The 25393-nt window shown below is 41.5% G+C and overlaps 1 protein-coding gene and 1 long non-coding RNA gene across 2 annotated transcripts in view; one reads left to right on the top strand and one right to left on the bottom strand.

The window, feature by feature from the left end:
• Positions 1-25393, top strand: part of SLC35F1 (solute carrier family 35 member F1) — a 677622-nt gene that overhangs the window by 313159 nt on the left and 339070 nt on the right. The window lies entirely within an intron of this gene.
• On the bottom strand, positions 1360-24010 carry LOC141089636 (uncharacterized). The gene is made up of 2 exons (XR_012232357.1): positions 23773-24010; positions 1360-1584 (listed from the first exon to the last, which is right to left on the bottom strand). It is a non-coding gene; the product is annotated as an uncharacterized lncRNA (long non-coding RNA).

Here is a 25393-nt window from a genome sequence, read left to right as displayed (position 1 = left end):
CTATAAATCTATCCTTGGGTTGTGATGTATTGGATGTTAAATTTGTAGCCTATGAGTTTATGGGATTGACAATATATACAGTATATTTTATGGATGCCTTTACATACGCATACTCCTTATCTAATCTATAATGTTACTGCATCTGGTGATAGTGTCTTGATTTAGCTGTTACTGGACTTAATACATAATTAAAACATAATGTTTTTGAAGGGAACCTATTACTTGATTCAGGCTGCAAAACCATCCTTAGCATGAATCAGAGCCTGGCTACATGATTGCAACCGGGTATGTTTTATTCTGAAATTCTCCAGCATTTCAGGGAAAATATAAGTTGTAGAGTGGCTGGGAATCAGTGGGAGAGACCTGCCTAGTCCAGTCTTCCTGCATCACTCTAGTTGATTGACAGGTCTCTTATAAGCACAGATGTACGAGACCTGTCAATCAATTCAATTAGTGTGGGGAGAAGCCGGCTGGGGTGGCACATGACTAGTCAGGTATCTTCTGCTAGTCCCCAGCTTTTTAAACTCTATTTTCTTTGAAACAGCCAGGCTCAGATCCTTGCTGCCCAACTTTTCGGCAGGAGGAATCGACTGGCAAGTTCAAATTAATATTACTTGAATAAACTATATATATTTTAAAATAGCATTAAGACTGCTAGTTCTACCATTTTGTGAGCAATTGGTATGTTGGAGTTGATAAAGGAAATCTGTCAGCAGGTTTTTGCTACCTCATCTAAGAGCAGCCTAATGTAGACAAAGAGACTCTGAATCCAATTATGTATAACTTAGATTAATAGGTGCAGCCGTTTTAACAGAGTTTATAGATTTAGCAACTCAGCAGAGCTGAGCGAGCTCCAGGTTGTCACTGTACATAGTCTATAGACAGTGAGATGCCTATCACAGGAGGGGGAGGAGTCGGACTAGCATGAACTCCCTTCTGTGTCCCAGCAATGATTTGCTCCTGGTGCTAAAACAATCATTGCAAGTTAGCAAAAGGACAGAGCTTGATAAGAGAGGCATCACTGAAATCTGTGTGTTATCCCCTACAGCATGCTGTCTTCATCTTACATAGCAAAAACCTGCTGACAGATTCCCTTTAATGCTTTATATAGTGTTTTTTTATAGTCTGAGGGTCATATACATATAGCTGCTCCTAGATCTTGATTCATATTTGCAATTTTGGAGACTAACATTGGAATAACCCAGCCAGTGTCTGATTCATGCAGCATGTGGTCCACGGTTAGTCACCACTCGGTGATTCAGATAGGTTTATCTGGTTTCTGTTTTCAAATCCGGGAGCTGAAAATCTAATCCAAAGACTAAAGTTGGTTGAAGGAAATGAATTGAACAAGAAGCAGAATAATGTAATCTACAGTTCTTTATACTGTAGCTGCAAAAGGCATTTAAAAATATTGCTTGTACAACACCAATTACATCCATTACCGGCTGCAAACATAATGGAAATCAATTAAACTAGTGGTGCTTTCAAGTGCTTTGTTTGCTTAGCATTCAGTCTTAGCGCACATTGACATGATGGATTAATGTTAGTTGCACTCCATACAACTGCGCCATTGCTGTTTTGTACCTGTGAAGGAAAATGACAAGTATTCAGTGTTTGTGCAGTCTCAGACACTCACAACAGACATCTGTTTCTGTGAAATCTATATTATCACCTAACTATTGTTTCTCAATATTTTTCTTGCTTACTTGGTAAATCTATACAGTATGCATTGGGAAGAAGAAAGTGACAAAGTCCATGTCACTTACATGATCACAGGCTAAATAACTTCGGAGTAGTCTAATATAGATACCCATTTGTAAATACCCTGCTAGCTTATCCGCACATGAGGCTGATTTTTCCAGCACAAATTTTGCTGCAATTATGCATTTATAACATGGGAACTATACTGTTATTTTGTTGCAGATCTCACGTTGAAATGGGTGAAATCCTTGCGAAACATCCTTGCAAAGTATTGGAATGCTGTAAAATTGCAGAAAACACACCGCAGGTCTGGTGTCACGTGGGACATTTCTACAGCATGTAGATAAAATGTATTAAAATCTCATGTACTTTGCTGGTATTGCAATATGCTGCAGATCACAAGATCCATCATGAAAAACTGCAGCTTATTTGCCCCAATGTACAGGAGGTCTATTTGTATTAAAAGAGGGTAGTTCCAAATTCATCGTTATATGTGGCTACATGTCACTGACTCTGCAGGACCCAACATGTCGTTACATGGTAAAGGAAACTATATATTTTATAGGAATTATGTAAATCTACATTTCATTTATGATGGGGCTGCAATTACGGTAATTCGAACTTTCAATTTCAGGCTTCCCTTTTAGTTTACAGATGATTGATGTAATTCTCAACATCAAAATCGATCAGAGGAACCTTCTAATATCAATACACTGACCAAAGTGGACAACGTCATTTAGAACAATGGCTATAGGAGACTTTGTGCCAGAAGATTTTTATGTGACATGTTGTCAAGTTAAGAATAGCTCAATTTTGGCAAGATGAACCATGTCTGATTTGATGCATGACTATCTCCAAAGAGAGTCAGTTAAGAGACCTCTTTCTTTTGGAGATCTTTTGGGTCCAGACTGCCAGGCACACTAATGTCCGACTTTTATGATGTTTGTAATTGAACAGGATCGAGAATTCTGGTAGGCTTCCTCTGGAAGCTAACCAGAACACACCTGTACATCACACACACTGCATGTGTGATATACAGGTGTTTTTAGGTTTGCCTCTTGGGGAATCCCACCCTGAACAATGGATCCTCTACATACTGTACGTACACTGATCCTTTCCCACCTGCCTGATGAAGGGTATCATACTCGAAACGTTATTTATTCCTGTACCTAGTGTGGGATCATTAATGTACACAGGATATTCTAAAAAGATCCTATTTGATCCATTTTCCATTACACTTGATATGCAGCTTCTTCTCTTCCTATCTGTTATTGCTGTGCAGAACAGGAAGTCTTGAATTAGCAACAGTCCAAAAGATAGCCGGCACTCACATCTTCTTAAAAGAATTGCTTTATTGATCCATTAGTATAAAAGGCACAAAAACAGTTGAACATAGCTGCACTAAAATTAAAATGGCAGGAAAGAAATATTCCCTGCGCTTCCAGGCAACATGTTTCAGACCTATATGGTCTTTTATCAAGCCGTGGCTAACTAATCTTTAAGTAATGTAATTTATCAGTGGTTGGGTAAAATGTAATAACTGTGGTGCAATGTATCTTGCATGAACTTCAGGGGATATATATTTTATATATCCCTGTACTGCATAAATTAGCATGTATACAAATTATCTTCCTATTGCATGCATTGTCATTATTATACCCATATATATCTTATCTATTAAAAAGAAACCTAATTTTCAATTTTTTTTCTATTTTTTGCCAGCATTGAAAACGATTTAACTTTGCAAATCAATTTATTAAGCGATTTGGCTTTTGTTCTGTAAAAAACTTGTATCTAAGATGCATTCAACCACTGCTTAATCCATAGTTTACTTGTCTGGCTTTTCTGGACTCCATTACTGTGCTCTGAGAGTAAAAACTCTGGCAGTGGAGGAGGGACCCATTTATTCTTTGAGAACTCAGGAGGTTCATGCTGTGTCCTGCATAAGTAATACTACATTTTGTGTCTCCCATGCTGTGCCATCAGCTGTTACTCCTCCAGTACAGTTGTACCCATCACTTGTAAAATTAGACAGCACTGTTGTGCTGGCTTTGGTAAATCTATATAGCCATCAAAGCAGTGCTTCTCAATCTCAGATTAGATTTTTTTTAAATCAAAACCAAAGTTTTCTATAGAGATCTAACCAGAAATCTGCGATGGCCACTCCAGAATCTTCTGGTACTTCGCCAGAAACCAAGTCTTGGTGGATTTTGAGAGTCATTGATCTGTTGGTAGGTCCAATGATGCCCAAGCTTCACATTCCTCACAAAAGGCATGATGTTTCCTTCTAGTGTTTCCTGCTACTAAATTGTACTCATGTTGCCTCTACACATTGTAGATTTCTAGTGCTAGAGTAAGCAAAGCAGCCCAAGATATCATGAGCCTTACTAAGTTACCACCATACTATACTATAGGCAGTGTGTTCTTTTCAGTGCCTTCTTCATTCTTCCTTCTCTAGAAATACCACTAATCCTTAGGCCTGAAACTATGTGAAGTTTGCTCATTTCTTTTTGCCTTTTTTCCTGTTACGTCTGTCAGGGGCCGTAGGCTTAAAAAGGCTACTTCATACAGACTTGGCACAAACCACTCCATCTGGCAGATTCCAGAGAAGCTCGACACCCTTTAATCCCTATACAGGTTAATGTATTAACAACAGGATTTAGTGGATAGGTACCACGGAAGAGCTGCCGGCCAGGGGCAGGAAAGGTCACCAAGCAGGGTGAAAGCCGAGAAGTTGCGTCAATGACAAAATGAGGAGGCAAGCAGGTAATCAGAATTCAAGCCAGAGTCAGAACCAGGAGTTCGGTGTAGGGACAAAAGTGTAAAGAATGAGAACAGTCTAAAAGCAAGCTGAAGTCAAAAGTCCGGACTGTAAAAATCGCCTGGTTGGGAAGGGGTTAAGAAACATATACATTTGAATACATATATGCACATACATACATACACACACACACTGGTATATATACACTCACTGGCCACTTTATTAGGTACACCATGCTAGTAAGGGGTTGGACCCCCTTTTGCCTTCAGAACTGCCTCAATTCTTCGTGGCAGAGATTCAACAAGGTGCTGGAAGCATTCCTCAGAGATTTTGGACCATATTGACATGATGGCATCACACAGTTGGCGCAGATTTGTCGGCTGCACATCCCTGATGCGAATCTCCCGTTCCACCACATCCCAAAGATGCTCTATTGGATTGAGATCTGGTGACTGAGGAGGCCATTTGAGTACAGTAAACTCATTGTCATGTTCAAGAAACCAATCTGAGATGATTCGAGCTTTATGACATGGCGCATTATCCTGCTGAAAGTAGCCATCAGATGTTGGGTACATTGTGGTCATAAAGGGATGGACATGGTCAGCAACAATACTCAGGTAGGCTGTGGCGTTGCAACGATGCTCAATTGGTACCAAGGGGCCCAAAGAGTGCCCAGAAAAAATTCCCCACACCATGACACCACCACAACCAGCCTGAACCGTTGATACAAGGCAGGATGGATCCATGCTTTCATGTTGTTTACGCCAAATTCTGACCCTACCATCCGAATGTCGCAGCAGAAATCGAGACTCATCAGACCAGGCAACGTTTTTCCAATCTTCTACTGTCCAATTTCGATGAGCTTGTGCAAATTGTAGCCTCAGTTTCCTGTTCTTAGCTGAGAGGAGTGGTACCCAGTGTGGTCTTCTGCTGCTGTAGCCCATCTGCCTCAAAGTTCGACGCACTGTGCGTTCAGAGATGCTCTATTGCCTACCTTGGTTGTAACGGGTGGCAATTTGAGTCACTGTTGCCTTTCTATCAGCTCAAACCAGTCTGCCCATTCTCCTCTGACCTCTGGCATCAACATGGCATTTCCGGCCACAGAACTGCCGCTCACTGGATTTTTTTTCTTTTTCGGACCATTCTCTGTAAACCCTAGAGATGGTTGTGCGTGAAAATCCCAGTAGATCAGCAGTTTCTGAAATTCTCAGACCAGCCCTTCTGGCACCAACAATCATGCCACGTTCAAAGGCACTCAAATCACCTTTCTTCCCCATACTGATGCTCGGTTTGAACTGCAGGAGATTGTCTTGACCATGTCTACATGCCTAAATGCACTGAGTTGCCGCCATGTGATTGGCTGATTAGAAATTAAGTCTTAACACACAGTTGGACAGGTGTACCTAATAAAGTGGCCAGTGAGTGTATATATACACAGTACATATATATATATACTGTATATACTTGTGTGTGTACGTATATACAGTATATATATATATTTTTTTTTTTTAAACTTTATTTAATCCATTCCCCTTTTCCCAATTTTATATAAAAGAAATAAGAAAATAGTAATAAACATATTTGGTTTGAAATATCCATACAAGTCTATCAAAACTCTTGATAATAATTATGTAAATCATACAGTCGTGGCCAAAAGTGTTTGCACCTTTGAATTTGTTCTAGAAAATGAAGCATTTCTCCCAGAAAGTTATTGCAATTACACATGTTTTGTTATTCACATATTTATTTCCTTTGTGTCTATTGGAATAACACAAAAAAAGAAAATTTGTTTGCCATCATTTCACAAAAAAAAATAATGGGACAGACAAAATTGTTGGCACTTTTTCAAACTTTGAAACATATAAAAAGGAGAAAAGTTGACTCAGTCTTTGTACTGTGTGTCTGTGTGTGCCACACTATTCATGATGAAGAGAAAGAGGACTAGAGAATTGTCTATTCTGCTTGACATCCAGAATTGTTGAACAATATCTACAATCTCAAGGTTACAAGTCCATCTCTAGAGATCTTGATGTTCCTTTGTCCATGGTGAGCAACATAATAACAATTTTTACAACCCATGGCACTGTAGCCAATCTCCCTGGATGTGAACGACAGAAAAAATGGATAAAATGTTACAGGGACGGATAGTCTGGATGGTGGACACGCAGCCCCAATCATGGTCCATAGAAATTCAAGCTGTCCTGCAGGCTCAGGATGCATCAGTGTCAGCCCAAACTGACATTTGACAATTGAATGAAATGAAATGCTATACAGGAAACCCAGGAGAACTCCACTTCTGACACAGAGACATAAAAAAATCTAGACTGCAGTTTTACAAAATGTGCATAAGCCAAAATCCTTCTGGAAAAGTGTCTTGTGGACAGAAGAGAAAAAGCTAGAGCTTTTGATAAGGCACATCATTCTACTTTTCGTACTATTTACCAAAAATGGAATAAGGCCTACAAACTTAAGAACACAGTACCTACAGTCAAATATGGTGGAGGGTCAAATATGTTTTTGGGTTGCTCTTCTGCCTCTAACAATGGGTGCCTTGACTGTGTGCAAGGCATCATGAAATATGATGATTACCAATGAAGTTTGGGTCACAATGTAGTGACCAGAAAACTGAGTTTGTGTCCTAGGTCATGGGTTTTCCAGCAGGAAAATGACTTCAAACATACTTCAAGAAGCACCCAGAAATGGATGAAAGCAAAGTGCTGGAGACTGAGGAGATCTGAAGTGGCCAGCAATGAGTCCGGATCTAAAGCTCATTGAACCCATGTGGAAAAATCTTAAAATTGGTATTGGGAGAAGGCATTCTTCCAATATGAGAGACCTGAAGCACTTTGCAAAAGAAGAGTGGTCCAAAATTCCAATTGAGAGGTGTAAGAAGCTTGTTGATGGTTATAAGAAGCGATTGGTTGCAGTTATTTATTCCAAAGAGTATACAGCTAAATATTAAATTGAGGGTGCCAACAATTGTGTCTGACCCATTTTTGTGTTGTGTGAAATTATGTCCAGTTTTTTTTTCTCTTTTTTTGTGTTGTTCCAATACACACAAAGGAAACAAACATGTGTATAACAAAATGTGTAATGGCAATAATTTTCTGGGAGATATACTTCATTTTCTGGAATAATTTCAAGGGTTTCAACACTTTTTTCCATGACTGTATGTTGAATGACAAAAATAAATAAAAACTCCAGATTTACTGTTTTTCTGTCACCAAAGTTCCCTAAAAAAGGAATAGAAAGTGATGAATATATGTCGTATGCACCCCAAAACTAAAGTTTGGTATCACGGCAATTGTATTGATCTAGAGAGTCACGTTGCTGGGTTATTTTGTACAGTAGGATGAAAATAGCATAAAATATATTACATTTTTCACAATCCCCCCTTGGAAAATTTCACCCCCTCTGGTGAAATGAATGGTGTCCTCGGCTATGCCGTTGGACAAGTAATACATTGATGGCAATTGGAAGAAAAAAGAAAGCGCAAAAATGAAAAATCAACACATTGTGAAGGGGTTAATGGATTTTCGAGACCTTTAATATCTATCCAGCCATAGTATGGCACAAATTTTTAATGCATATGTACAGCACATCAGCCATGAGGAGACATGATGAATATTTATAGCATGCCTAGTGAGATATGCAATGTTTATTAAGGCACGTTCTCCATTTCTATCAATTTGCCACAATTTGTGCTATTTCTTTGCTCACACCTATGCATTTTACGATACTGTTGATGAAGCTTTATTATGTGCTTATAATTCTTTGTCCAGCATACGTTATCATTATCTGTCCACCTCCATTTTTTTCCTTTAATGGGAGTCACTTGTAGTCCAGTAATCCCCAATCTGAGATCCTGCACTGCTACCAAGAAGCTTTTATCACTGCAATAAAAATGTAAATGAGAATTACACTTGTAAAGCCCAACTGTCTGTAGCATGTGTATCTCATATGGGGATGGCAGCACTATAAATAGAAGCCGCTTTAGACTTATTACAGCTGCGGATCTGCAGCCTCCTCAGGATTACCAGCAGAGTATGGATATAAAATACCAAGGAAGTATTACAGGGTGATTAAAATGTGACAAGCACATCCAGCAAATGCATACGTGTACTGAATGTGGAAAAAACGGCATAGACAAATTGGAGACTACATCAGCGTGAACATTACAATTCTAAATACAGCCATGGGATAGGCTTACATACACTACATCATATAATATATAGTCCATTTGCAAAATGTAGTCACTGAAATCAGATGTTGTGGCCACAGATAAATGTTGTATGAGAGCCTGTTTCTTGAATGACGAGTTGTACTTTTGAATGACGCAATCCATTTTATCATGTGATGGAGAGGAAAACGGGGAAAAAAAATGACAAGTGTTGCAAAATTGCGGGAAAAAAATGCAATTCGGCATATGCTTTTAGGGTTTTATTTTTAGAAAACGTTCAAACGGAAAAAATTACCTAGGAATACCGGATTTTTCAGATTATAAGACGCACTTTCCCCCCCCCCCCCCCCCATCTCATCTCTCGATGTTTTGGCGCTATAAAAAATATTTTATAGAAAAAATAATTGTTTTTGCATCGCTTTATTCTGAGAGCTATAACTTTCTGAGAGCCCAGTGACCGAAGGTAACCTCTATGATGTCACCCCTGGTCACTGGCGCTGCATTCCCAGCAGCTCATTCACCAGTGGTTTTCAGCCGGGTTGCATCTTGGCACTGTCCAGGTTGAAAGCGAATTATCCCCCAGGCATGGATTATGGCGTGGGACACAATGACGGACAGGTATGGTATATTTTTGTTTTTTTATTCTATTTTTATTACAGGAGATCGAGGGCTTCGCTTGGATTAGGCGTTCAGTTAGAATGGTTTCATTGACATTAATAAAGGAGTCTGTGTCATTTTTTTCAAATAAAAGACTTTATTCTGGCTGTGTCTTTATTTACAATACAACTATAGGATTAGTAATGGATAGGTGCCTTATAGACACCTCTCCATTACTAAGTTGTGGGCTTGATGTCACCTGATAATACAAAGGTGACAACAACCCCACAAATATTACCCCACTTGCCACCACTACAGCGCAAGTGGGAAGAGCTGGGAAAAGTGCCTTGTCTGGACAGCTGCGGGCTGCTATTTTTATGCTGAGGGGGTCAATATTCATGGCCCCTTACCAGTCTGAGAATACCAGCCCCCAGCTGTGAGCTTTAGCAAGGCTGGTTGTCAAAAATGGGGGGACCCCACGCTGTTTTTCTAAATTATTTATTTAAATAATTAAAAAAACATCATGATGACCACTCTATTCTTGATAGCCAGCCTTGCTAAAGCTGATAGCTGAGGGTTGCAGTCCCCAGCTATGAGTTTTGTCGGACTGGTTATCAAAATTAGGGGGGAACCCACGTTGTTTTTTTAAATTACCGTATTTACAGTGCAGGAGCGGTAGATGAATACTCCCATCTGCCGCTCCTGCTGTCATTGTTACTAGCAGCAGCAGGGGTAGGCTGATAGGAGTCATAGTGCCTTCAGCCGCCTGCTGTCTCTTTTATTACTTAAATGTAACTCTCATCATTCTACCCTGCTCGCGCTGTGCGGGGAGAATGATGAGAGTGCCGGGGAACAGCGCTTACTGTAACGCTTCTTCCCCGGTGCCGATGCATGTCACATAGAATACAACAATGTGTGTTATGTGTATGCACGTGTGCGGAACTTTTTATGGCCCATGCTGACATGAAAAAACAGACATGTCAGCGTGTTTTGCCTACGGACACATGATCCATGGAAACACACTGACGTGCACAGACCCATTCACTTGAATAGGCAAATAGCGCTCCATTCCTCCCGAGTCTCTCTGCGTGGCTAAGTAGCACTGTACAGCCACATATGGGTATTACCATGTTCAGGAGAAATTGTGGGACAAATTTTGTTGCCATTTTTACCCACTTCTTCTGTAAAAATGTAAAATCTTTGGCTAATACAAAATTTTGGTGGTAAAAATTTAGTTATTTTGTCCTCACTGCCCAATGGTATAAAATTCTGTGACATACCCATGGTGTCAATATGATCACTGCACCCCTAGATGAATTCATTGAGAGATGTAGTTCATAAAATGGGTCACTTATAGGGGGTTCTCCTATTTCGGCACCTCGTTGGCTCTCCCAGTGGGTCATGGCACCTGCAAACCATAACAGTAAAATCTGGCGTTCCTTCCCTCCTGAGATCTGCCATGAGACCAAACAGTGGTTTACCTCCACATATGGGGTATCAGCGTACTCAGGACAATTTGCACAATAACTTTTGGGGTCCAATTTCTTCTGTTACCCATGGGAAAATAAAAAATTCAGGGGTGAAAAGATAATTTTTGTGAAAAAAATATGATTTTTTATTTTTATGGCTCTACGTTATAAACTTCTGTGAAGCACTTTGGGTTCAAAGTACTATCTAGATAAGTTCCTTAGGGGGTCTAGTTTCCAAAATGGTGTCACTTGTGGGGCGTTTCCACTGTTTAGGCACATCAGCGACTCTCCAAATGCGACATGGTTTCCGATCTCAATTCCAGCCAATTTTGCATTGAAAAAGTTAAACGGAGCTCCTTCCCTTCCGAGCTCTACCGTGCACCCAAACTGTAGTTTACCTGTACTCAGGACAAATTGCACAACATCTTTTGGGGTCCAATTTCTCTTGTTACCCTTGGTAAAATAAAAAAATTGGATCTGAAGTAAATTTTTTGAGAAAAATAGTTAAATGTTCATTTTTTAAAACATTCCAAAAATTCCTGTGAAGCACCTGAAGGGTTAATAAACTTCTTCAATGTGGGTTTGAGCACCTTCAGGGTGAAGTTTTTAGAATGGTGTCACTTCTGGGCATTTTCTATCATATAGACCCCTCAAAGTGACTTCAATGTGATGTGGTCCCTAAAAAAATGGTATTGTAAAAATGAGAAGTCACTGTTTAACTTTTAACCCTTATAACTTCCTAACAAAAAAATTTTGGTTCCAAAATTGGGCTGATATAAAGTAAACATGTGGGAAAAGTTACTTAGTCAAAACCACGCATGCGGAGGCATCCGCATGCATTCACATGGCCTACGAACCCAATGTTAAAGATAGATACGCAGGACACATGCAGATGTAGGCGGAGCTGAATGGAAGAGATGCGGCAGTGTGCGGGGCTTAATGAAGGAAGTACGCAGCCTTCCACAGCTCTTCCCAATGCAAGTGTGAAAACAGCCTTATTAAGTATTTTTTTGACATCTTTCTGTGATTAAAGGGCATGAAAGTTTAAAGTTGGATAATTGTTAAATTTTCAAAATGTTCACAAAATTTTCACTTTTTTCACAAATAAACTCGAGTCATATCAAAGAAATTTTACCACTATCATGAAGTACAATATGTCATGAGAAAGCAAACTCAGAATCACCAGGATCCATGGAAGCATTCCAGAGTTATTACCTCGTAAAGGGACAGTGGTCATAATTGTACAAATTGGCCTGGTCATTAACATGCAAACCACGCTCTGGGGTAAAGGGGTTAAAGACTGTTAAAAAATAAACTGAGTAGTCATTTTTGTAGAAATTATTTTTTATATTTTGGACATATAGGTATCACTTGATCACTGGGTACAGAGAAGGAAGCATGGTCAGTGCTTTTTAATCTGTATACACAGTGCTTGTTCAGCATTGTGTACAGAGCAACCATGATAATGAATTAACCCCTTCCTGACATGAGACGTACTATCCCGTCCATGGGACCCGGGCCCCTATGCCCATGGACGGGATAGTACGTCTACCGCGATCAGCGGCGCCCACGTGGTGAGCGCCGCTGATCGCGGCCGGGTGTCAGCTGATTATCACAGCTGACACCCGGCACAATGTGTCAGGGGCGGTCACGGACCGCCCCTGACACGTTGATCGCGGTGTACCGGGGTTAAAGGGAAGCATCGGCAGGGAGGGGGCTCCCTCCTTGCTTCCCTGAGCCCCCCACGGCAGTGCAATGTGCAGCGCTGCTGCGGGGGGCTCCTTTCCTGCAGGCCCCCGAATCCAAGATGGCGACGGGGCCTTCGGGGGCCTGCAGGAAGCTGGCTTCCTCAGTGTAACGTCCATCTGCGGTTCTGGGCTGCAGCCAGGCAACACCCCGAGAAACACTGATACCCTTTACCCCTATACAGGGATCTGGATTTACAACAGAGCCCAGGAGGTACTGTCTGAATAGGAGCAGTGGCCAGAGCAGGATGGTCGTCAGAGTGAAGTACAAAAACGGCAGGCAATAGCAGAGTCAATTTCAGGCCAAGGTCAGAGTCAAAAACCAGGAGGGCAGCAGAGGTACAGAATCGTTAGGAAGTAGCAGAGTCAGAATATCCAGGCCAAGGTCACAAACCAGGAGAGTAGCAGAAGTACAGAATCGTCAGGCAAAAGAGGGGTCAGAAATCCAGGCTGAGGTCAGAGTCAAACAGAAATCAATCACTAAGTAACACACAGGGGAACCAAGAATATATCCGGCGGCTTGCAAGACCAGTCCCAAGGTATTTGAGGGATCAGGTCATCCCTCACAGGTTCCTGGACTGGTGATGTCATTAGGGCCGCCCCCTGGACCAGGCCAGATGGAATTGCAGTAACCCCCTGATGACTGACAGAGGGGCGGAGCCTGCGCCCACCAGATGCCTGCGCAGGAGCCACTTCTCTGTCACCACCATAACTCACGGGCGGACCACGGCGCCTCCCAGTGGCCGAGGCAGGAACAGCTGTCCCCGAGTCTGACAGTGAAGTGGCGGTCTGGCGCCTCCTAGTGGCCATGACCGGAACAGCAGGCCTCGAATCCAACGGTGACGTGACAGACCGGCGCCTCCTAGTGGCTAAAGCTGCGACCATAGGCCCTGAGTCTGACAGCGACGTAATAGAACCACGGCGCCTCCCAGTGGCCGAGGCAGGAACAGCCGTCCCCGAGTCTGACGGCGAAGTGGCGGCCCGGCGCCTCCTAGTGGCTGCGACCGGAACAGCAGGCCCCAAATCTGTCGGAGACGTGACACTCAGTGCCTGCAAAGCGCAGGCATGAGGAAGCCTTCTGCAGTGCCTGTGACAGATTGCTGATCTGTCACAGTGATCTGTGATGTGACAGATCAGCAATCTGTCACAGGACAGTGAAGTCCCACCTGGGACTATTTAATAAAGTAAAAAAAAAAAATAAAAAAAAAGTGTTAAAATAAATTTAAAAAAAAATCGCCAAATAAATTAGAAAAAAAAAATATATATTCCCCCAAACAAATCCATTTTTTAGAAATAAAAACAAAAAAACAATAAAAGTACACATATTAGGTATCGCCGCGTCCATAACGACCCGCCCTATAAAAATGTCCCATTAGTTAACCCCTTTAGCGAACCCCTTAAAAAATAAAAATAAAAAACGAAGCAAAAAATAATGATTTATTATCATACCGCCAAACAAAAAGTGTAATAACGCGCGATCAAAAAGACGCATATAAATATCCATGGTACCGCTGAAAACGTCATCTTGTCCCGCAAAAAACAAGCCACCACATAGCATCATCAGCAAAAAAATAAAAAAGTTATAGCTCGCAGAATAAAGCGATGCAAAAATAATTATTTTTTATATAAAATAGTTTTCATTGCATAAAACCGACAAAACATAAAAAACGACCTAAATGAGGTATCGCTGTAACCGTACTGACCCGAAGAATAAAACCGCTTTATCAATTTTATCGCATGCGGAACGGTGTAAACGCACCCCCCCCAAAAGAAATTCATGAAACGCTGGTTTTTGTTCTTTCTGCGTCCCAAAAATCGGAATAAAAAGTGATCAAAAAAGTCAAATAAAAAAATTGGGGACTAATTGATCATGTTTGTGGAAAAAATACGATTTTTTTATTTTCATGCCCTGGCATTATAAACTTCTGTGAAGCCTTTGGGGGTTCAAAGTGCTCACCTCACATCTAGATAAGTTCCATGGGGGGTCTAGTTTTCAAAATGGGGTCATTTGTGGAGGGTTTCCACTGTTTAGGTACATTAGGGGCTCTCCAAAGGCAACATGACACCCGCAGACCATTCCATCAAAGTCTGCATTCGAAAACGTCACTACTTCCCTTCCGAGCCCCGACGTGTGTCCATACAGTAGTTTTCTCCCACATATGGGGTATCAGCATACTCAGGACAAATTGGACAACAACTTTTGGGGTCCAATTTCTCCTGGTACCCTTGGGAAAATAAAAAAATGGTGACTAAAAGATCATGTTTGTGGAAAAAATACGAATTTTTTATTTTCACGCCCGGGCGTTATAAACTTCTGTGAAGCACTGGGGGGTTCAAAGTGCTCACCACACATCTAGACAAGTTCCATGGGGGGTCTAGTTTACAAAATGGTGTCATTTGTGGGGGGTTTCCACTGTTTAGGTACATCAGGGGTTTTCCAATCGCGACATGGTGTCCGATCTCAATTCCAGCCAAAAACGTCAAATGGCGCTGCTTCCCTTCCGAGCTCTGCCATGCGCCCAAATAGTGGTTTACCCCCACATGTGGGGTATCAGCGTACTCAGGACAAATTGCACAATAACTTTTAGGGTCCTGTTACCCTTGGAAAAATAAGAATTTAGGGTGAAAAGATCATTTTTGTGGAAAAAATATGATTTTTCAATTGTACCGCTGTACGTTATAAACTTCTGTAAAGCCCTTTTGGGTTCAAAGTTCTCACCACATATCTAGATAAGTTCCTTGGGGGGTCTAGTTTCCAAAATGGGGTCACTTGTAGGGGGTTTCCACTGTTTAGGTACATCAGGGACTCTCCAAACGTGACATGGCATCTGATCTGAATTCCAGACAATTTTGCATTGAAAAAGTCAAACAGCGCTCCTTCCATTCTGAGCTCTGCCATGCGCCGAAACAGTCGTCCCCCCCCCCACATATCAGGTATCAGCGTACTCAGGACAAATTGCACAATAACTTTTGCAGTCCAATTTCTCCTGTTACCCTTGGTAAAATAAAAAAAATTGAACCTGAAGTATTTTTTTTGTGAAAAAAAGTTAGATGTTCATTTTTTTTAAATATTCAAAAAAATTCCTGTGATGCACCTGAAGGGTTAATAAACTTCTTGAATGTGGTTTTGAGCACCTTAAGGGGTGCAGTTTTTAGAATGGTGTCACTTTTGGGTATTTTTTATCATATAGACCCCTCAAAGTGACCTCAAATGTGATGTGGTCCTAAAAATAAAATGGTGTTGTAAAAATGAGAAATCGCTGGTCAACTTTTAACCCTTATAACTTCCTAACAAAAAAAAATTTTGGTTCCAAAATTGTGCTGATGTAAAGTAAACATGTGGAAAATGTTAGTTATCAAGTTTTTTGTGTGCCTTATCTCTGTGATTTAAGGGCATAAAAATTCAAAGTTGGAAAATTGCAAAATTTTCAAAATTTTCACCAAATTTCCATTTTTCCCACAAATAAACGCAAGTTATTTGAATGAAATTTTACCACTAACATGAAGTACAATATGTCACGAGAAAACAATGTCAGAATCACTGGGATCCATGGAAGCATTCCTGAGTTATGACCTCATAAAGGTACAGTGGTCAGAATTGTAAAAATTGGCCCGGTCATGAACGTGCAAACCACCCTTGGGGGTGAAGGGGTTAAATCTGCCTTCACAGTGGGGAGTCAGTTGTATCTGACTACTGGCTGCTTGCCCCTGCAGCTGCACAATCTCCTGCCAGCTGCTAACTTTGAATTGCCATTTAAGAACATGAGTGCATAGTAAAGTATTGACCGACCAGAAGTTTAAAATCTGTGGTCAGTCCAGAAGTGGTTTAGAAGATAGTCAAACTTGACTGCTACCCCCATGGGTGTCTGAATATTAAGTAAGATTTGTGTTCTGTTGCATATGCCTTGGTGTTTGTTTCTCCAGTTCTCTCAGCTGGCAATCATCTCTGCAAACTCCTCTTTGTTTCTACAATCTGCTCTGGACTTGTTCACACTACAAACACTACTGCCAGAAAGGTAATATCGATGCCGTCATGTTTACAGATGCCTGCTGGGACATGGTATGATCGTCAGCTATTGGGCTCCTGTCTTATTATTAAGAATAGGACAGATGCCAGATTTTTGGAAATCGTGCATGTGTCTAGTCAGCTATCGGTAGATATGGCATAGCAGGTATCACTCGCCCTCCAAAGCAAAAGTGAACAGTGATGGAATATACCCATTACCACTATGTCTGTACAGGGAATTTAAGAGTTTTGTATCAGAAAAACAACGTTTTGTCCACTATAAAGATATAAAAAGAAACAAAGTCCAGAATTTTGGACCTAAACATAAGACTAAGGCCTATTTCACACATCAGTTTTTTTGTTCAGTCAAAATCCGCTAAAATGGCGGATAGCGGATCTGTTCCTGTACTGACCACAACGTTTGTCACCGGACCGTTATTTTAATGGATCCGTCAAAGGAAGAATTTTAAAGGAACCGCTGGGGAAGGAGAGAGGGGGAGAGAGAGAGGGGGAGAGAGAGAGGGGGAGAGGGGGAGAGAGAGAGAGAGAGTTTTCGGCCGCCAGAACAGAGTTTAGGGTAAAATTTTTCGGCTGAGTGATGTCTTTCGGGCATGCGCAGTGAGAAGTGCAGATCCTGCTGTCCGAAAAAACGTTGCATGGTCCATTCGGGCATGTCGGCGGACGTCAACATTTTGGCGGATCCGCAAAAAAACGGATCCAACGGATGGCCATCCGTCAAGATCCGCCGGTAATGCAACTCAATGGGGAAAAAAACGGATCCGCCAAGAAAAATGGCGGATCCATTTTTTTTTGCAAAACGGCGGATTTTGACTGATGGACACAAACGGATGTGTGAAACAGGCCTAAGTTCACAACCCATTTGTCTGCTCTGTTTATAGTTATGTGGTGAGTTGTTTTTTTAGAATGAAAGAAAAAGTGCAACATGCAAATCTTTTTTTCCATTCTTAAAAGTGACCCTATAATAATTAGTGGGGCCCCTTTGCTCCTGTCTGCATAAGTAATGCAGCAGATCGAACAGGAAAAAGGAAACTGGAAACTGAGCCAAACAAGTGTCATTTGCTTATCTGTGGTATACAGGTGGTAATATTAAACGATTTAATAGATTAATTGCATTTTTTTACATTATTTTCACTTTTTCTCCTTTACAATCTTAAATCCAGGTACAGACAGAACTGGATTTGTTGTATAAATATTAGTAAACATTTAAGAAAAACACTAATGGATTTCCTTTTCAAAGTGCCAGGAAAATGTCTCATGCGGTGTCATTCATTCTACTGTATTTACTTGACATTATCTACTATACTATCCAATTTTCCAAATCGGTTTCTCAGGCTAGTTTCACACTAGCGTATTTTATATGCAGCGCATGGCGCCGCTAAGCCCCGCCCCCTGCCCGCCCCATCTGGTCATCTCCTCCTACTATCGCACATGGCTGCATGTGATCTGCGCACCCTATCTTTAGCATAGGGTGCGCAGACCGTGTGCTGGCCATGCGCTAGTAGGATTTTTGCATGCGCTGCGCACTTTTGAAGGTGCGCCGGTGTGCATCGAACGCACCATGTTGCATTTTGGCGTGCTTGGCGCACCTTCAAATGTGCGCAGCGCACACAAAAATGCTAAAGATAGGGTGCGCAGATCGCATGCAGCTGTGTGCAATAGTAGGAGGAGATGACCGGACGGGTTGGGCAGGGGGCGGGGCTTAGCGGTGCCGTGCGCTGCATGTAAAATACGCTAGTGTGAAACTAGCCTAACCCTATTCATTTACACATAAGATTTTCACATATGTATGCCATATTATAATACATGGGGTTATTAAAAAAAAAAAAAAACTTACTCCCACTATACCCGTCACTGAGCAATATTGTCTGGCTCCTTCCTATATATTGCTAGATGATTGATATGTAGTGTAAATCTTGTTTTCTTATGTGCAGTGCTATAAAATAAATAAAAAAAGTCAAACATAGCGAAAACAGCTCATCACATAGCTTAGAAGAACCCACAGCTATCTTTCAAGGGTGCCTTGAATCTGAGAAGATGTTTTACTGACACTTCCTTTTCAATTGTAAAATGAAATCTGATGCGAAGATTTCATTACATATCATGACTGAGCGACACCTGTCCTGTGCAGATAATGAAGATACCATGGAACATTCAGGTCAGACTATCTGTTGGATTTGAGAATGTGTATTTTTCAGATATAGCTTTGACATTTTATTTTGCAGAGTATTTTTAGAACAGGAAAAACAGCAATCTTTCCCAGCCAATGTGAAAAATCCTCCAGTTACAGATCTTTTTGTGATAGTAAGTGTAAGGCTGTGTGCCCATGATGCGATTTTTAAGCGTTTTTGCAGCGATTTTTGGTGCGAAAACATTTAAAAATCTTGTACAGAATGCCCCCCATGCATTCCTATGGCATTCCGCACATGCTGTGCTAATGCTGCGCTTTTTTCCACGGCGGAATTGGATCGTGGAAAAAAATCGCAGCATGATCATTCTTTTGTGCGGAATCGCAAAGTATTGCCGCGATTCCGCACCCATAGGAATGCATGAGAATCGCTTACTTCCTGCATGTGGCTATGCCCACCATACGGGAAGTTAAGCGTCTCATGTGCGGTTGGTACCCACGGTGTGGAGGAGAGGAGACTGTCCTCCAGGCCCTGTGTACCATACCCCTGTAAAAAAAAAAAAAGAATAAAAAAAAAAATCGGGGTATAGTTACCTTCCGACGTCCCGCGCTGCCTTCCCGGGCCACAGCGTTCCCAGTAATACCTTGCGGCAAGGCCCTGTGATGACGTGGTCTCACGAGATCGCTATAGTAACGCGAGACCAACGTCATCACAGGGCCTTGCCGCAAGGCATTACTGGGAACGCTGTGGCCCGGGATGGCAGCGCGGGACGTCAGAAGGTAAATATACCCCGATTTTTTATTTTTTTATCATTTTTAACATTCTATCTTTTACTACTGATGCCGCATAGGCGGCCTCAATAGTAAAAAGCTGCTCACACTTGTCAAACACTATGTTTGACGAGTGTGACCAACCTGTCAATCACTTTCCAAGCGATGCTTCAAATTGCTTGGAAAGTGCTTGAGAAAATCGCAGCAAAATTGCGAACAGAATCGCGGTAAAATCAGAAAAAAATGCGCGATTTCTGGGAAGGAGTCCGGTTTTCATTGTGCGTTTTAACACGCAATGTGGGCACATAGCCTAAAGCTCAATGTTAGGAACAGCGGAACGCACTAAATAAAAATAAATAATAAAGTGCGTTCGCCGCTCGGGGTCCACCGTGCAATACGTGTAAACACTGCTGCTAAGTAGTGACAGACGAGCAGTATGGCGGAAATGCGCACGTGGGTTGAACGTCACCCAAGTGCGCTAAGCAATCTGTTTGCTCACATAGTTGTCAGCAGAGCTAAACACAAAAGGCTGAGCCTGTTAGTGTCACAGGTCTCAGGTAAATGCACACATGGTATCTGGTCACAGGAGCAGGACCCAAGACAGAGGAGCTGTGTCCGTCTAGACCTACCATGCGTGCGGCGTCGCTACTGCGGACGCCAGAGAGGGCTACAACTGCAGCGCGGCGTAGAACCCTGCCGCTTGTCGACAAAGCAAGGAAGCAGGCGCAATGTCGGACGCTAGCACTGTGGATGATGCTGTAGTGGCTTGAGGTTTGCCACGCGCTGGCGCTGACTCTAATCTAAGTTCCTATACACATTCGTAATATCAGAGGGAGGGGATCTTAATGAGTCATTCGCAGGTTCATACATCCATCATCATTCACACAGTAGCAACTAGAGACTATACTAGCGCATGGCCGAATGGTCATGCGTGCTTTTTATAGCCGGGACCTTCCGGAAGCTTCCAGATCTCCGAGATGGACCAATGAGATCTGGAGCAGGACCTGGGCACATGACTCCCGATCTCCAATGGGAGATCGTCTTGTGAGCATGCCCAGTAGGAGAGCAGAGGTACTTAGTCTCTGGAGCGATCTGCTGCAAAGTAATCTCCTCTGCGGTAGATAGACAGCAGGAGACCGCAGAATGTGAGGCTCTGGATTCCTGCAGAGCAGATGCAGAAACCTGATGCCTAATACTCCATATGATCTAAGAGAATCCTGAAAAGTATAAATAATATGGTGGGGGTCAGTTGGGCGGGATTGGAGCTATTAGCCCATATTTTTTATTATCCTGATGTCTCATTTGAAGTTTCCATATTTCAAGTATAACAATGTCCGTTACAAAATCTGTCTATCACAGATTTAATAGCACCCCGCTATTAAATCTTTTTTTTAAGAATATATATTATTTTTTTTATATTACGACAGCATAAACTATATAAATTACACTTTTCTAGTTCCATTTTGGCACACTTTAGAACCAACTATATTATCAATTTATTTGATTTTAGATAAAAAGCAATGAAGCATCGTAACAGTCAGTAGTGAACTGTAGTATGTTTTCAGGAGCACTCTTAAGGGGGTTTTACACATAGCGATATCGCTAGCAATATCGCTAAAACGTCACTGATTTTCTGACGTTATAGCAATATCGCTAGCGATATCGCTATGTGTGATACTTACCTCCGACTGGCTCCCCCGCTGTCCGTCACTGATCGCGCGAGATCGGGCGGCTCCATTTCTCGTCGTCTGCTTCCTGCTGTGTGAGACGAGCGACGCTGGACGCGGGCGGGAGGACGTCATCATCGCTGTATGTGAAAGGTAAGTATCGTGCGCTGCGTCGCTGCTGCATCACTATGAGATCTTTCTGTGTGAACGCTCACTAGCGATCATTTAGCGATGCACCAGCGATCCTGACCGGGTCGTATCGCTGGTGCATCGCTAAATGTAAAAGGGCCTTTATTTTCATAGCACCATTGGGGGCATTTTAAGGCCTATTATGACCTTGAGTCATAAACACTGTATATGATAACCCTTTGCTCTAGATGTTGGGGTGTGCAACCTGCAATTTGGTGGCCACATGCCATACTGTGTGACCCCCTATAGATCTGGACACCGGAATGCTGATCTGTGCGTGGCTACTCACTTGCAGTTTCCATTTCAGAGAGATGAGGAGTGGCACACCGCTCAGCAGCAGGCTTTGGCAAGTACTACTGACATACTGTCGTTCCCTTGCATTTTAGTTTAATGGAGTCTGTTAACCCCTCTTGGCACTCCAGAAAGTGATGTTACATTGACAGCGCTGCAGTCAAACACTGAGCTCAGCATCTCATCTACATAGACTGATTGGCTGCAGTGCTGTCAACGCAACATCACTGCTGCAGCTGATCAACAAAGGATCAGCTGCATTGAGGCAGGACTAGACCCAGTAAGGATAAGTAAAGCTCAGGTTGTTAATTTATAGGTCAATGAGGCTATGTACTTAAAATCTTACAAACAAGACAACTCCTTTAAGATTGTTGGGTCCTGAAAGCCTAAAATACCTAGGACGTAAAGTGTTTAAGGCTGGTTTCACATTTGCGTTTTTTAGCGCTGGAAAAAAAACGCATATGTGCGCATGCGTTTTTTCCCCTATATTTAACATGGGTGCGCATACCTGCTCGCTTGTAAGCGCATGTATGCGATTTTCATGCACTGCGTTTTTTTGGGGTGTGCGTTTGTATTTTCCAGACGCAGCATGTTGCATTTTTTAGCCCTGCAAAAAAGCGCATGCGCACATATGCGCACGTTTTGCGCTAAAAATGGCCATTGTAGCCTATGGATGCGCACTGGCATGCTCATGTATGCGTTTTTTTGCATATGCGTTTTTTTTTTTTAACCATGGAATTTAGGGGTTTGGGTTAGAGTTAAGGTTAGTTAAGGGGGTTTAGGGTTAGGGTTAGGGTCAGGGTCAGGGTTAGGGTTGGGGTTTGGGTCAGGGTTAGGGTTAAGTATGGTTTGGTTAAGGGTTAGGGTCAGGGTTAGGGTTAAGTATGGTTTTGTTAAGGGTTAGGGTCAGGGTTAGGGTTAGGGTTAGGGTCAGGGTCAAGTATGGTTTTGTTAAGGGTTAGGGTTAGGGTTAGGGTCAGGGTTAGGGTTAGTTAGGGTTTAGGGTTTGGGTTAGGGTCAGGGTTAGGGTTAGGGTTAGGGTCAGGGTTAGGGTTAGTAAAGTCATGGTTTGGGTTAGTGTGAGGGGCCACCTAATGTTGGAAAAAAACGCAAACGCGGTAAAAACGCACTAAAAACGCATACAAACGCATAAAAACGCTGCGTTTTTTTCATGCATGCTCATAAAAATGCTTGAAAAAAACGCAGCAGTTGTATGCTTTTGTATGCGTTTTTTCAATGCGTTTTTTTGCGGGAAAAACGCACTGCAAAAAAAAGCAAGTGTGAAACTAGCCTAAACTCTGGCTATTGCCTGATTGAGATGTCTGTTTGTCAAGGATGTTTTCTGTCTTTTTCATGGATATATCATGTATGTACAATAGTCTATTATTGCCATATGCATGTCCGCTCATTCTTTTTTTAAAAAGCATCAGTCATTTCCATTTTTGTTCCAATTTTGGGATCAAAGTGAGTGTGCCCGTTAAAGAAATTGATTGCACTCAGATGTCATCCATTTGTCATCAAGGTGCTATATATTTTTTTCTGATTAATTGGTAGAAGTTTTGAAATTTATTTTTTGGATACAAAAAAAAACAGATGTCTCACTTCTGGTAAAAAGAGACACACAGACCCAAAATGGATGAAAATTGATTCTAGCACAGTGATGTAAATCAGACTGTTTTTTTCTTGTGCGCAAAAATGAATGAATGAGACCTAAAGAAGTGGCATGAAGCTTACATGGTCCAGCGTGGTCTAGAATCACCAATGTGAACAAACTGGTCATATAAAAAGAAACATGTCCATGTAGCATCTTGTATGAATTCTAGGTATGTGTGTGCTATAAGGAAGCAATAATACAATTTCCCAAATATATATAAATAAATCAAAACTGTTTGTAAGTTATTACAACAAAATAATCATAACATGAAAAAAATAATTCAATTTCCGATCAAGCCACCATATTTAATTGTCATGTAAGACAATAGGTGAAAAACAGCTTTTCTTTCCCAGAAAAATTGATTTTCTGATGTCAATGTATCAGGTGATACTGTTTTACTGAATTATTTTTTATACAGCGAGATTGGCAAGAAGATGATGTGTTTTAGATTTATATAAAATTTAGAAGACATTGAGATGATTGATAGACATCAGTGAGAGATCCATGACACACTTTGTGCATATTCTATAATCTGAGCCTGAATAATTAACTTGCTATTTGTAGACTAGTTTGGCAAGGACATATAAGTACATACCTTGCTATTCACAAGTGTTTGTCAACTTGAGATGTGCTTTTAAGTCACCTGTGAACCTACACAAAGGAAAATGACATTTTATACTAATAGTGGGGAAAAATTTTCTTCCAAGAAACCTTTTCACTAAAACAAAGGTGGCAGATTTGGCATAAACACAGTTGAAGACGTTTTCTTATGCTTTCCACTATAAATTAATATGATTCTGCAGTCCTCCTTCAAACATCCATTATTCACTTATAAGTTCTACTGTGTTTTCCAAGGATAGAACATATACCTACTATAATATATGATGCTGCTCACATTTCTGTGTTTTTTGCCAGGGAGAATGAGGAGAGTGGCAGAATACAGCCTCTAGGCAGGGCTTAGGGCTTTGCAGTCTGTTTCTAAATATATAGCTGCTGCAAGTGACCACATTCTTTTTTGTTTTTTTTTGGGTGGGGTAAAAAAAAAATTGACTATATTGTCATCTATACAGTTTAAAGTGTTTCGTGTTACAGTATGGTGGTATATAAAATTAAAAAAAAAAAAAAGTTCAGCAAAATATTTTCTGAATTGAATTAGTCATCCATAGAGTATAACATTACAGTAGCTTTTAAAACAAAAAAAAGTCCTTTTTTTCTGGATTGAATTAGTCATCCATAGAGTGTGACGTGATTATTGTTACATTATGGTGATATATAAAACTAAAAAAGTTAAATCATTTTTTGGGGATTTCATTAGTCATCCACAGAGCTTAATGTGGTAAATGTTACATTATGGTGGTATGTAAAGATTCATACAGTTTTATGCACTTTGTGTTACATTATGGTGGTATTAAACTTAAAAAAAAAAAACACTTTCCCTGCTGCAGGTGACCATTTTTTTCTCTTATATTAAAAATAAGCATGGTTTCCAGAGGACGTGGGGCAGGTGTGACTACGCCAGTTGCTGGAGCATAAGAAACATGCCCATCCACAACACATAGCTTCCTGTCCCACTTTGCAGTGAGGCATGGGACACCACTTCTAAAGCCACACCAGTGCCAACAGGTGGCCAGTTGGATAGCAGATAATACATCCAGCATGCTTGCCAGCGCCACCTAGTCTTCCACACAGTTCAGTCTCTTCAGCCAACAGCCTGGATCACATAATCCTCACTCTGAGTCTCCTTCCTGCCACCATTTTGAGTGCCAGGAGACCAGTGATTCCAAACTAGGACACTCCAAGGAGCTCTTTACAACATTGTTTCTTGACTGTGGCCTGATCAGCACATAACAATATGGGACACCACTTCTAAAGCCACACCAGTTCCAACAGGTGACCAGTTGGATAGCAGATAATACATCCAGCATGCTTGCCAGCGCCACCTAGTCTTCCACACAGTCCAGTCTTTTCAGCCAACAGCCTGGATCACATAATCCTCACTCTGAACCTCCTTCCTGCCACCATTTTGAGTGCCAGGAGACCAGTGATCCCACACTAGGACACTCCGAGGAGCTCTTTACAACATTGTTTCTTGACTGTGGCCTGATCAGCACATAATAATAGGTTTGGACTTGATGGACTTCAGCCTTAACAACAATGAAAGTAGTAATGGGCAGTGCACCTACAAAGGTTGATACTCACTCCACATGGCGGCATTT

Source organism: Dendrobates tinctorius, unplaced genomic scaffold (genome assembly GCF_039654945.1).
Source record: "Dendrobates tinctorius isolate UK_male_01 unplaced genomic scaffold, ASM3965494v1 ptg000046l, whole genome shotgun sequence".
NCBI classification, from domain to species: Eukaryota; Metazoa; Chordata; class Amphibia; order Anura; family Dendrobatidae; genus Dendrobates; species Dendrobates tinctorius.
Note: the sequence above shows the minus strand (reverse complement) of the source record. Positions and strands in the feature narration are given on the sequence as shown.